This window comes from Protopterus annectens, chromosome 16.part0 (genome assembly GCF_019279795.1).
Source record: "Protopterus annectens isolate FY-2018-M chromosome 16.part0, PAN1.0, whole genome shotgun sequence".
In the NCBI taxonomy this organism is placed as follows: Eukaryota; Metazoa; Chordata; order Ceratodontiformes; family Protopteridae; genus Protopterus; species Protopterus annectens.
In genome coordinates this window covers 816,183,490-816,196,180 of record NC_056750.1, presented here as the reverse complement: position 1 = coordinate 816,196,180, position 12,691 = coordinate 816,183,490, and positions in this window count along the sequence as shown.

Genomic DNA, 12,691 nt, shown 5'->3' with positions numbered 1-12,691 from the left:
TCCCAAAAGGGGCATTGTACTCAATTATGGGCCTGATGAGGGATGAGTAAAGAGGCACAATGACCTCCCCTGATCTAGATGTGAATCCCTTCATGATTAGGTGGGCTATATAAAATGTTTTTCTAACCACTTTGGCCACGTGGTTGTCAAATGAGAGATTGGTATCAACTTGGGTCCCCAGGTCCCTAATTACTTCTTCCATACTTAATGAATTACCACCTATGTGGTAATTTGTGGGCACTTTGTTTTTGCCAAAGGGGATGACTATACACTTTTTGGCATTTAGCTTGAGGCCATGGCTCTGGCACCAGTTGTCTGTTTCTATGAGGCCCTTTTGGAGGATGCTTGTGTCAGCTGGAGAGTCGATTATGGTGCCCAGTTTGCAGTCATCTGCGAACTTGGTCAGCCACAGTCCTTCCGTGTTGGCCTGTACCTCCAAGAAATATATACGGAACAAGAGAGGTCCCAGAACTGAGCCTTGTGGGATGCCACTTGTAACTGGTTTGGAGTCTGACATGGCTCCAGCAATTCTAACCATGTGGGTTCTGTCCTTGAGCCAGTTTGCAACCCATCTAGTGACATAGGGGTTTATATTTAAGCTGGTGAGCTTATCTATAATGCCCAAGTGGGGTATTGTATCGAAGGCTTTTGCGAGGTCCAGGTAGGCTGTGTGGACCACCTTCCCCTCATCAATGGCCTTGGTGACTGTTTCAAAGAAATCTACCAGGTTTAAGAGGCAGGATCTGCCCTTAACAAAGCCGAACTGGGTAGGATCCAGTGTCTGTAGGCTCCAATATCTTTATTTATGACGTCCATGATGATCCTTTCCATAGCTTTGCAGACCAAGCTAGTCAGGCTTATGGGGTGATAGTTTCCAGGATCCGTTGAGGCACCACCTTTGTGGAGAGGGACCACTGTTGCTGTATGCCACTCTTTAGGTACATATCCTGTAGTAAGGCTGAGATTGAACAGTAGTTTTATATTTGGGTTTAGCTCTTCTTGGAGTTCATGTAGGACGCATCCCGGGACACCGTCTGGTCCCATTGATGCTGTGTTTTTTGCTTTGGAGAGGGCGGCTCCTACCTGAGCATCTGAGATGTCAGGGAGGCGGCACTCTGCTGGGATAGATATTTGCCCTTTTGGTGGGGGGGGGGGAGTTTGCACTAAACCTGTCAGCTAGGATGTTGGCAATGTCTGTGGGTTTGGTGTATTTTTTGTCATTTTGGACTAATTCTGAGCATATCTGAGAATTCCCACCCAGGTTCCTAACATAACTAAAGAAAGCCTTGTGATTATCCTTAGTGTCCTGTGCAATTTTTCTCTCTAAGCTGGCCTTAGACGATTTTATGAGTGCCCATAGTTTTTTGCTAATACTGATCAGAGATGCCTTCCCTTTTTAGGATTTTGCTCTATCATGTAGTAGCTTCCTCCTTCTATTGTATAGTTTGTTCATGGCTGGGGTCCACCAGACAGGATGTCTGTCTTTGGAGGATTGGGTCTTGGTTTTATTTGGGATTGCATGATCCATGCATTCCTGAAGGTGTTCATAGACTGCATTTATAAATGATTCTGCGGTCTGGGCCGTATTTTCCACAGGCCCGGGGGCTTTGAAGGATTCCACCTCGGTTTTGAGGACTGTGAAATTTGCTTTAGAGAAGTTTTTCACTGTGGTTTTCTGGGCAAGGGGTGGGGTCGGGATGTGAATATCCAGTGAGATTAGTTTATGGTCTGATCTTACCAGTGAGGGATACACTTCTGGTCTGGAGCATAGAGTCCCCATGTTGGTGATGATCAGGTCCAGTATGTTTCCCCCTCTTGTGGGAGTGGTAACAAGTTGTTCCATAGCATTTGAGTTTATAAATTCTAGGAACCTTTGGGCTAGGGTGTTGGAGTTAGAGTAATGCTCCCAGTCTATGTTTGGGTAGTTGAAGTCGCCCAATATAATGGTGTTTGGAGAGACCTTCATATTTTCCAGTGTTCTCAGGAAGGCCAAGTGGGGTTCCTGGGTTTGGGAGGGTGGTCTGTAGCAGGCTGTAAACTGGAAGGCGGTTTTACCCACTGTTAGTTGCACATGGATAGTCTCTGATGCTTCGTGCTGTGCCACCAACCTAAAGGTGTGGGTATCTTTGACGAATATTGATACTCCCCCTCCTTTTGTGGTTCGGTCCAAGTTTTGGGGCCGAAAAGCATGGTATGAGGTATAACCTGGTAGTGCTGGGGTGCTCTCGGGAGCCTTGAACCAGGTTTCTGTTACTTCATAGATATCGATGTTCTCCATGCTAAGGAGAGTTTCGAGTGCATGCATCTTGAGGTTTAGACTTCTGGCATTGAGTAGCATTACTCTTAGTTTCTTATCCCTTGTGATACCTATGGATGTGGGTTTGTCTTTTGAGCCTTGCCTAAAAAAGGCACTATGGGGGTAGCAAGAGCCTTTGCCAATATCCGAAAGCCCAGGGGTGACAGGTGCAAGCCGTCCCTAGCGAAGCATTGTGGCTTGTCGAGCATGTCATCCCAGGCTGACAGGCATTGGATCCCCTTTGAATGCCACCAATACTTAAGCCAATTGTTGAAATTGATCATCTTGTCTTCATATTGTGGCATCATTCTTGGTGAGGGTAAGATGCTAGTCAAGGTCAGGGTCATACCAGCCTGGGCTACATGCTCAGAGAGCTCCTCTATGTCTCTTTTCATGTAATCCAGAGAGGTACATCTCTGGTCATTCACACCAGCATGGACAATGACTGAGTCATATTTGTACTTGCCTTGGAGTGATCTGAGTGCTTGTGTTATGTGGCGGATCCTAGCGCCCAACAGACAGCTCACCGTGACCTTCTCCTTGTTCAGCCTGGTGAGCGGGACATCAGTGTGCCTGACGATAGAGTCACCTATTACAAGTGTATCAGGTGTGTTGTTTAGCCTTAAGGGCTGTGACTGTTCGGCACACTGGCTTTGTGAGCTATGTGTTGCACGTGTTTTGTTTTGGGGTAGCGGTTGCTTGGGTGTCTGCTTTGGAGGTCTCTGCTGCTTAGGCAGATTTTTATTTAGAGCCTCCAGTATGTTTTGTGTGTTTATGTGTTTGGTTTTCTGTCATGGTAGGTCTATGTGAGACTGGAATTGTAGTGAGTGTGGTTTCCTTCTCCTCCTGACTGGTTATGCCAGTATTGAGTTGAGAGAGCTTAGCCTCCAGTTTGGCTATATGGCTGCATCTCTCACATGTGTTGGAATTTGTTGGGAGGAGGAGAGGGTTGTCTGTGTACATGAGGCAGTTGTAACATTGCCTCAAGATTCCCAGATTCACCAGCTGGACCGGAGAGGAGATTGACAACTGAACTTTGGACATGCTAGAATAGTATTGGGAATTCCTTTATAATTGAAAAAAAGGGCCAATGAGGAACAAGGTACTCAAGGGAAGTTTGTGAGGGTGTAGTGCTTTTAATTTTTTAGTGCTAACTTATATAATTGCTTTAGTGAGCAAGTGCCAGGTAACTTAAATGCAATGTGTTACAGGTAACTTAAATGCAAAAACGACAAACAGTAACTTTCTTTCAAATGAAACAAGGAAATAAGTACAGTAAGCAATGCAGATATCACTAGGGATCACAGGTGGAATTAGCATTTCAGGGAAATAACAAGCAAACAACAACAAGCATACAAACAAAGCTAGATTCAGCAGGCCTGGATCTAGTCTATGCTACAGCAAACAAGGTGTACCAATTTCAGTAAGAAACAATTAAAATATGCAGGCACTATAAGCCTTTAACCAGAAATTCCCAGCTCAGAAGGGCAGAGTCCAGCCTCTCCTCCCACAAGAGTGCAGACCACAAACCTTCTTAATGTAAAATAACTGGCCTGAAGCCCAAGTGCTTAAACCAGAACTAATACACTTTTAGAATAACAGACACTGAGCCCTCAATCAGCAGTTCCCAACTTAGAAGGATGTAAGCTACCTGTCCTGCCACCACAGTGCAGGCCACAAACCTTCCTAATGTAAAACAACTGGTCTGAAGCCCAAGTGCTTAATCCAAAAGACTTAGAATGATAGCTACACTTTAATCAAGTTGCTACCAAGCAGTAATAAATACAACTGAATACTTTAAAGAATGCCTGGATTAGTGCTCAAGTTATACAAACAAAGCTAGATTCAGCAGGCCTGGATCTAGTCTATGCTACAGCAAACAAGGTGTACCAATTTCAGTAAGAAGCAGTTCAAATATGCAGTCACTATAAGCCTTTAACCAGAAATTCCCATCTCAGAAGGGCAGAGTCCAGCCTCTCCTCCCACAAGAGTGCAGACCACGGACCCTCTTAATGTAAAATAACTGGCCTGAAGCCCAAGTGCTTAAACCAGAATTAATACACTTTTAGAATAACAGACACTGAGCCCTCAATCAGCAGTTCCCAACTTAGAAGGATGTAAGCTACCTGTTCTGCTACTACAGTGCAGACCACAAACCTTCTTAATGTAAAACAACTGGTCTGAAGCCCAAGTGCTTAAACTAAAAGGCTTAGAATGAGTTACACCAAGCAGTAATAAATACAGCTGAGTACTTTTATCCCTGCAAATAACAGAGGAATACTCAAACATCCGACCCCTAAACCCTATATGCCCTCATGCTCCACACAACTGCTGGATAGTATCAACTTTTGCAACGTAAAACATACAGTATACACTCAGACCTGCACTGGTTTTGTGTTAAACAAATTTGAATTTAACAATGTTGTGCATTTTGTAAAGCGCAATTAAGAGATGTCTGTCTGAGTTACTATTCACACATATGCAAGTAGACTGTGTGGTAGTCTTAAAGTGTTACAGATAACGGAAAAAAGTGTAGCCATCAGCGGCCTTGGCACTCTAGGCATCAGTGATACACAACCATACTGGATGTGTGAAATAATGTACTTAAATGTTGTAAAACAAACACATGTAATATTTAATAGTTTGTACAAGATAAACAATATTAAACAAATAATTCCCATGGAAATCAAACCCATAATTACATGGAGAACAAATAATTCACCTTGCCTTCTTGATTATCCAGATGAGCTTATTGTCAGACCAGCTAGATAATGGGTTTAGAAGGCATATATCTGATATATGGGTCATACCTATATCTCTGATTTCCTTAGGAATGTACAGGTATGCTTAGAATTGTGACACTTACTATAGGCTTCCACTGGCAGTCTCTGTGGCTCGGTGACCCTCTGACAAAGATCATTGCAGTGGTGATGAACCTACATGCCAGTGCTGTAGATTCCCATTCAACATCGGTGCTCACTCCCAGATGTCAGTCATCATGAAGCTCCATTGTCTGGCTGTTATCTAATGCTCCATACAAGCATAGATGGTCAGCATCTGGGTGGTCTCCCCCTTGGTTCAATTAGGTGTCCAGACACATCAAAGTTTCCTAGAAGTAACCATCTTGGTGATAATGTTGAGAAGTTCAATATATCAGAATTCAATAAATTTGTCACTGAGGTCGCATTCGGTTTACAGGTAGTAATAGTGTGATCTGTAAATGTATCTAAATCACAATTTAAAAGTGTCACTTATGAAACGGTATCAGATTGATGGAGGGTAATGGGCACATACTACATATGGTCCTGTTTAATTATTCCTACTGGGTATTTGCTCAGAGCACCATCTCATTATGCTGAGCTATTGGTCAATGCGCCAAATTTCAAGAAGTTACATGGAGGTGTCCAAATGGGATTCCAAAACCTTAAATTATAATGAACCTCATTAATTATGTACGGCACAAATGGGACGTAAAAGCTGTATGCACATAGTTCTTCTTACTTCAGGTATAGCTAACTCATAGGTAGCTGCAAAGGTAATGTTGCACCTGCTAGCATTGCTATGGTGGGATATGTTTCTGTCCGTATGGACGTATGTTATCTTTACACCTTAAAAATGTGTATGTGTGTGTGTGTGTGTGTGTGTGTGTGTGTGTGTGTGTGTGTGTGTGTGTGTGTGTGTGTGTGTGTGTGTGTGTGTGTGTGTGTGTGTGTGTGTGTGTGTGTGTTTAAATTGATGCATTTAGGTAAAATTGTGTGTAATACAAGAAATGTATGTGACTTACTGGAGGGGTGCAGGACTGACCTGTTTGCATAAAAGTGGGTACATCTGCATCTCTAACAAGCAGTGCTTCCCCATATGCATTTATACAGAAAAAATCTAAACAGTACCAGTGAACACTACATAACATCACACTAATGAATTTTGCATCTGTATTGCTGGTGACACAGTACAGTCTGTGGTACATATGCGGAAACCTACAGTTTCTGATGTTATCCTTATGCTGATATGTAGCAGGCATGTTACAGATATTTATTCATTAATGCTTCTTAAAACATGTACTAGAAATATTACCTCAGTAAAACTGTATCAGCATTTATGTTGGTATACCATGTACTTGTCTGTGGTATGCTTATGAATATGGAGGTGGGGGCATTCTGATGTTTTCCATAAGTTGTTCAATTAATAATGTGGAGATGCTTTCTGCTAAGTGTAATAGTTATCAATGATTTTCATGAAATGGGGATAGCATTCACTGCTCACTATTGATTGTGTTGATATAAGCTAGTCATGTATAACAGTTAAGGTCAATAGGAAGGTTAATATGACTGTTTTTTATTTTTGTATTTACATAAGTTGTCTGTTAAGGTTCCCTTGCATTATATGCTTTGTCAATACAGGATGTGTGTGACAGCCATCCAAAATTTAAAATTTTTGTTTTGCATAGGTTCATAGGTAGGTTCTATACTATCGGCCCAAGGGTCTAAGTAAGCCTAGCCAACAAGATTCCCTAGCTTACGCCACCCAAGAAAGTTATTTCCTGTGCCACTGTTGAGCAAAGCCACAGAAGTGATACCCGGGGTGTATTTTCTATTTCCCATCCACTCATCAAGATTTTTCTTGAAGATTGCTAATGAGGAACTTTGCTTGACAAAGATGGGTAGCTTGTTCCAGAGTATAGGAAGTCTCTGGGACAGGACTCTATCCCTCCAGCATGCCCTGTTTATTGTGGTGACAAGGTTTAGGTCCCTAGAGCATGTAGACTCAGAGGGATTGGGATTTCTTTAGATGTAGCATGTCCAACAGCTCTGGGTTTAACATAGCTTTATATGTTAGGCAGAGATCTCCTCAGAGTAGGAGATATGCTACAGAGTAAAGCTGGAGTTTTTTGAGATGGTCAGTGTAGGGCATCTGTTTGAGGCCAGTAATCCTCTTTGTGAGGTACTTCTGTGGCCTTTCCAGCTGCTGCAGATGTCTTGTGAGGTACATTCCAAATGGGCAGTTGTACTCTATAATGGGTCTAATGAGTGCCGAGAAGAGGGGAATGATGACCTCTTTTTTCCTGGATGAGAACCCTTTTGCAATGAGGTGTGCCACATGGATGGATTGTGGGGATGTGATTATCAAAGGAGAGACTACTGTCCACCTGGGTCCCAAGGTCTCTTATCACACATTCAGCGTTAAGTAGATTGCCATTTATGTGGGAGTTCATGGGTACAGAGTTTTTACCAAAGGGGATGACAATGCACTTTTTGGCATTGAGCTTGAGGCCATGCCTCTGACACCAGGCATCTGTTTCAGTGAGGCCCTTCTGTAGGATGTCTATATCATTTGGGGACTCAACTATGGTTCCTAGTTTACAGTCATCTGCGAGCTTCATTAACCAGAGGACTTCTGTGTTAGCCTGTACTTCAGAGAAGTAGATACCAAACAGGAGAGGTCCCAGGACTGAATCCTGTGGTACTCCCCTTGTCACTGGTTTGAAGTCAGATTTGGAGTCTGCAACATTTACAGCATGGGTTCTGCCAATGAGTCAGATGGCAATCCATCTTGTGACATAGGGATTTATACCTAGTTTAGTGAGTTTACCTATAATTCCAGAATGGGGGATGGTGTCAAAAGCCTTGGCAAGGCCAAGATAGGCTGTGTGAACCACCTTACCCACATCTACGGCTTTGGTGACTGCCTCAAAGAAGTCAATCAGGTTCTGAAGGCATGATCTGCCTTTCACAATCCTGAACTGGGTGGGGTCCAGAGTTTGGAGGTTACCAATGTCTTTGTTTATGAGTTCCATGATGATACATTCCATGACCTTGCAGACCAGCCTCATCAGGTTAATAGGGCGATAGTTCCAAGGATCAGTGGTGGCTCCCCCTTTGTGGAGTGGGATAACAGTTGCTGTGTGCCATTCAGTGGGCACAAAGCTTGACATGAGACTATGATTGAACATGGTGCTTAGGTGGAGAGCCAGTTCATTCTGACATTCGTGTAAAACACAGCCTGGGATGTTGTCCAGTCCCATGAATGCTGCATTTTTGGTTTTAGAGAGTGCAGCTTTTACCTGCATAGATGTGATTACAGGGACTCTGCATTCTTCCTGTATAGATATGGGCCCTTTAGGGGGTGAGAGGGGGTAAGATTAGTGCTGAACCTATCTGCCAGGATGTTGGCAATATCAGTTGGTTCTGTAATTTTCGTGCCATTGTTCCTTAGTGCAGAGCAGATCTGGGTGTTGCCATTGAGATTCCTGACATAGCTATAGAATGATTTGTGGTTGCCCTTAGAATCAGTGGTGATTTTGTTTTCATAGCTAGCTTTGGAGGATCTTATAAGGAATCTCAGCTTCTTACTGAGGCTGACCAGTGAGCTCCTCCACTCATGGGATTTTACTCTCTTTTGCAACAGTTTCTTCCTTCTGTTGTAGTTTGTTTATGGCAGGGGACCACCAGATTGGCTTCCTTTTTTTGGAGGATTGGATCTTGGTTCTGTTTGGGATAGCATGTTATGACTGCATTCAGAGCGCATGGATCATGTGGAATAATGCTGTTATGGTTGAGCTTCCACTGCTGTGATATCTACTGTAATGGGGTGAAATCCCACAGACAAACTTTACAAGTATCACAAGTTATGTGGTTGTTACAAGTTTGATGTATCCAGGCATTGTTTTCACATCACATATGTTGCTTTATATGTCATAGTACTATATGGGGCAGAGACTATTTCATAGTATTTGACAGTGGACTAGAATGCAGAGAGGGTAAATTGGCATAAGCTTTCAACAGTATCATCTCCATATGTGGTCCATCAAATTAATCTAACCACCACAGGAAAATGAAATTATAATAGATGCTCTATACCAAAATGAATGGAGACTCCTTGGACAGGCAGAAATACACTGTGGAGGAATGAGTTGAGGACCAACCATATTAACATGATTAATGGTGTGGGAGGTAACAGTAGATCCTGGGAAGCTTGCCAGTAATGGTGCTCCAACATGATCCTTTGTGCATCCAACAGGGTACACAGGTATGACATCTCAAGGGATGCCACCAGAAGTGGCCTACTATTGACCTCCCTGACGAGATGACACAGTTTCTCACAGCACTGCATAGAGTAATTGGGGAGTGCCACACACCCAGCAGTGGGATAGAATCGGGTATTCCAAGCCACACATGTATGTTTTACTTTGCATAACATTGTTGCATATAGAGTACCTCAGTGCAGGTTATATCTGCATGCATATTCAGATATTATTTTTGTGCTGCAGCAACAGAATTGCATTGTGCACATGGGTCCACACAGGGTGGTAGCAACCAAAGTAAGTGTAATGGCATGTTGCCATACAATTTCAGAACATACATAACAGTACAACCAACATGTGTCAGGCTTTCTGCATTCATCCGCACAGTTCCATCCACTGCACAACAGCAGGACAGGACAGGTACATGTCTTAATATACTGTTACTGTCACCATTACCTGTTAATGCCTCTGCCTCCTGTCATGCCTGTGCTGTATACTGATATTTCCCTGACACTGTAACTCACAAGTACATCTTCTGGGGACAAAAGCCAAGCAGGTCCATATTCATAAGCTGCAGTGCCTTGGAGCATAACTGCGTTGTATTAAATTGTTGTTGCTTTTTTCTACACAGGGTCATGTGGCCAACAGGTGCACTGTATATCACATGAGTATCACTAGACTCTGATACTGTATTGTATATCTCATCATGTGACTATGCCAGTGCCTGCATACAGCCTGGGTTTGCTTTGTCTGTATTTTGCCACTGCAGAATCTGCATTACAACAGATAAAGTCACCACATTGGGAGGGTGTAACTTGTATGCTATCACCTCTGTCTCATGCATGTCACTGATGTTATTGCTGTTCTCTTTCATTAACTCGGTGTCCTTCTACCCCTGCACAAGATAGCCACCACTGGCATCTCAGCCATGACCAACTGGTATGTGTGTACATTACCTACTGTGTGCTTTACCTCTGTTGGAATGGTGCATGCTGACAAGCACATGATTAATAATGCTGTGTTTATGCCTTTGTTCACCAACAATAGTTGCATTTCAGATGTTGTCTTTGGTGCCAGAGTCCCATGAGGACATGTCAAGTGTTAGTCATGTTTGTATTCCTCACATATGTCATGTATGTTGCATATATAACATAACTGTCCACTCCCTGTTATATAGGTTCCTATAGCCCATAACCAGACAAGACCTCCAGGTAAGTCATTATTATCTGTAACATTGCAGTAATATATATGTGGTATATGTCAGTAATGATATCCAGCATGTGATATAAGCACGTTTACCTGACCTGTGTTATCTATCTCTTCTTTTAGCACATCCACTACCTTCGTCCTCCATTAGCCCATCCACTGATCCTGATGTGGGATCTGAAGGTGTCAGTATTGTAGCATGGCCTCTCACACACAAAACACATATTTGGTTTAACAGTCTGGCCCAGATGGTGACAGAGATGTGGACTAGGCTATAGACTAAGATGTAGAGGAAAACCTGTCCAGCATTTTGCCAATATGGGGACATCAAATGCTGGACAGGATGAGGCCTGTAGACAACAGACCCATGTTGAGCCTGCTGGTGATGTTGACACTTCCCCACAACACTTTGATACTTCCTGGTACAGTAAACATAGGCATATAGCTGGTGTGCATGAGCATGTGTTAAAGGGTGTCCGAATGCTCCTACAGGTAATTAAATGTTCCCAGCAACATCATGGATCTGACATTTGTGCACTTGCCCATGCCATGGATGAGGTTGCACACCAGCTGGCTGTACTGCATGAAGGACAGAAGCACAGACACGGTGAGGTCATGGCAGCATTGGCTCCACAGAATGAAAGCATGTTATCTGTAGCATGGACCACTGAATCCTTGGTTATGGCTGTACTATAGCAGTGCCATAGTATGAGCAGGGTTCCACATGCACTGACTATACTTAGCCAAATGTCAGAGGCAGGCCCCCGTCTCGGTAAACTAACCCTTGCCCATTGGACATCAATGTCTATGCTGCAATGTGCACACACATATGCAGCTGGCCAATCCAGTTTGGGCCTGGCAGTCACAACTAGAAAATCAACTCACACCCATGCTCCTTCCCACACTGTGACTCTACATGCTGGCATCACCCCATCAGTCTCCTCTGTAGAGCAACCTGGGCTGTGTGATTTTATATGTAGTAGGGGGCAGCCAGGACCATGGTGTGAGCCATTTGTGCGGGTGCATCATTTGATCCACTATGCTCTGTGGTGTCAGTTTCACCCCATGGAGAAGATGATTGTTGTGCAGACCACTGATGATGTCATCTGTCTGTGGCTGTTTTGAAGTCTGATGCCATGGGAGTCTGGCATTAGCCTTAGGTGATTCCATTTAGTATATGATACATTATTCATACTTTACATTAATATGTGTTGTTTCTGATATTGACAACAGTTCTACAGTATGTTCTGACTTGGTTTTCTGTTTGCAACATTTGATAGTGGAGAGATAGGAATGGTGTTCACAGTGGTATGTCCATTGTTGTCTACCATACACATGTACACCACTATGAGTCTGTATGCATACCTGTGTCAGTTGTGGCCTGTGTTAATGGTCCCTGTCATGACAGAGTTGTTTATGTTCATACTGTTATAAGTTAGAATTAAATTCTTATGCCTGATGCTCAGTGTGTACATCTACTGGATAAATGCTATTAGATCTGTGCTGCTGTTGTGGGGCAACACCTAAACATCAATGTGTAATGTGTGAACATCTGTATATATGGCTTGTCATGTCTGCAAGTTGTGTGTCAGATGCTGCAATGTCACCTGGGCCTGGACTTGTGGTCCCATCCTCTATTCCCAAGCCTGTTTCTTCTACTCCCTGTGTTCTCCTGCTCCTGCTCTGATAGCTGCAGAATGTCATCTTCAGACATCTGGGGTTCTTTGGATAGTTAGACACACCTGCAACAGGAAGATCATCATGTGTTGTTAGCATATTGTTTAGCATGGTGCACACGGTAATCATCTGTGCTCCCTATTCAGATGTGTATTGCAGTGCACCCGCAGAAGTGTCCAGATATCTGAACCTTGTTTTCAGTACACCAAAGACATGGGCTATGGTATTTCATGTTGTGGAGTGCATTCTATTGTAGGTTGCCTCTGCAGGGTTGAAAGGTTCTCTGTGTGGTGTCATTAGCTATGGCTTGAGTGGATAACCCCAGTCACCTGTTGAGAGTAGGGGAAACACATACAGTATGCTGTCATCATAAATAATATTGACAGGGATGTATCCAGCTTACATTCTAGCTGCTTCCCTGTACTTGCCCAGTAGTAGTCCCTCAGGTATTTTACCTTGCTGGAATGCAGCTCTCAGACCACCCTCCCTTC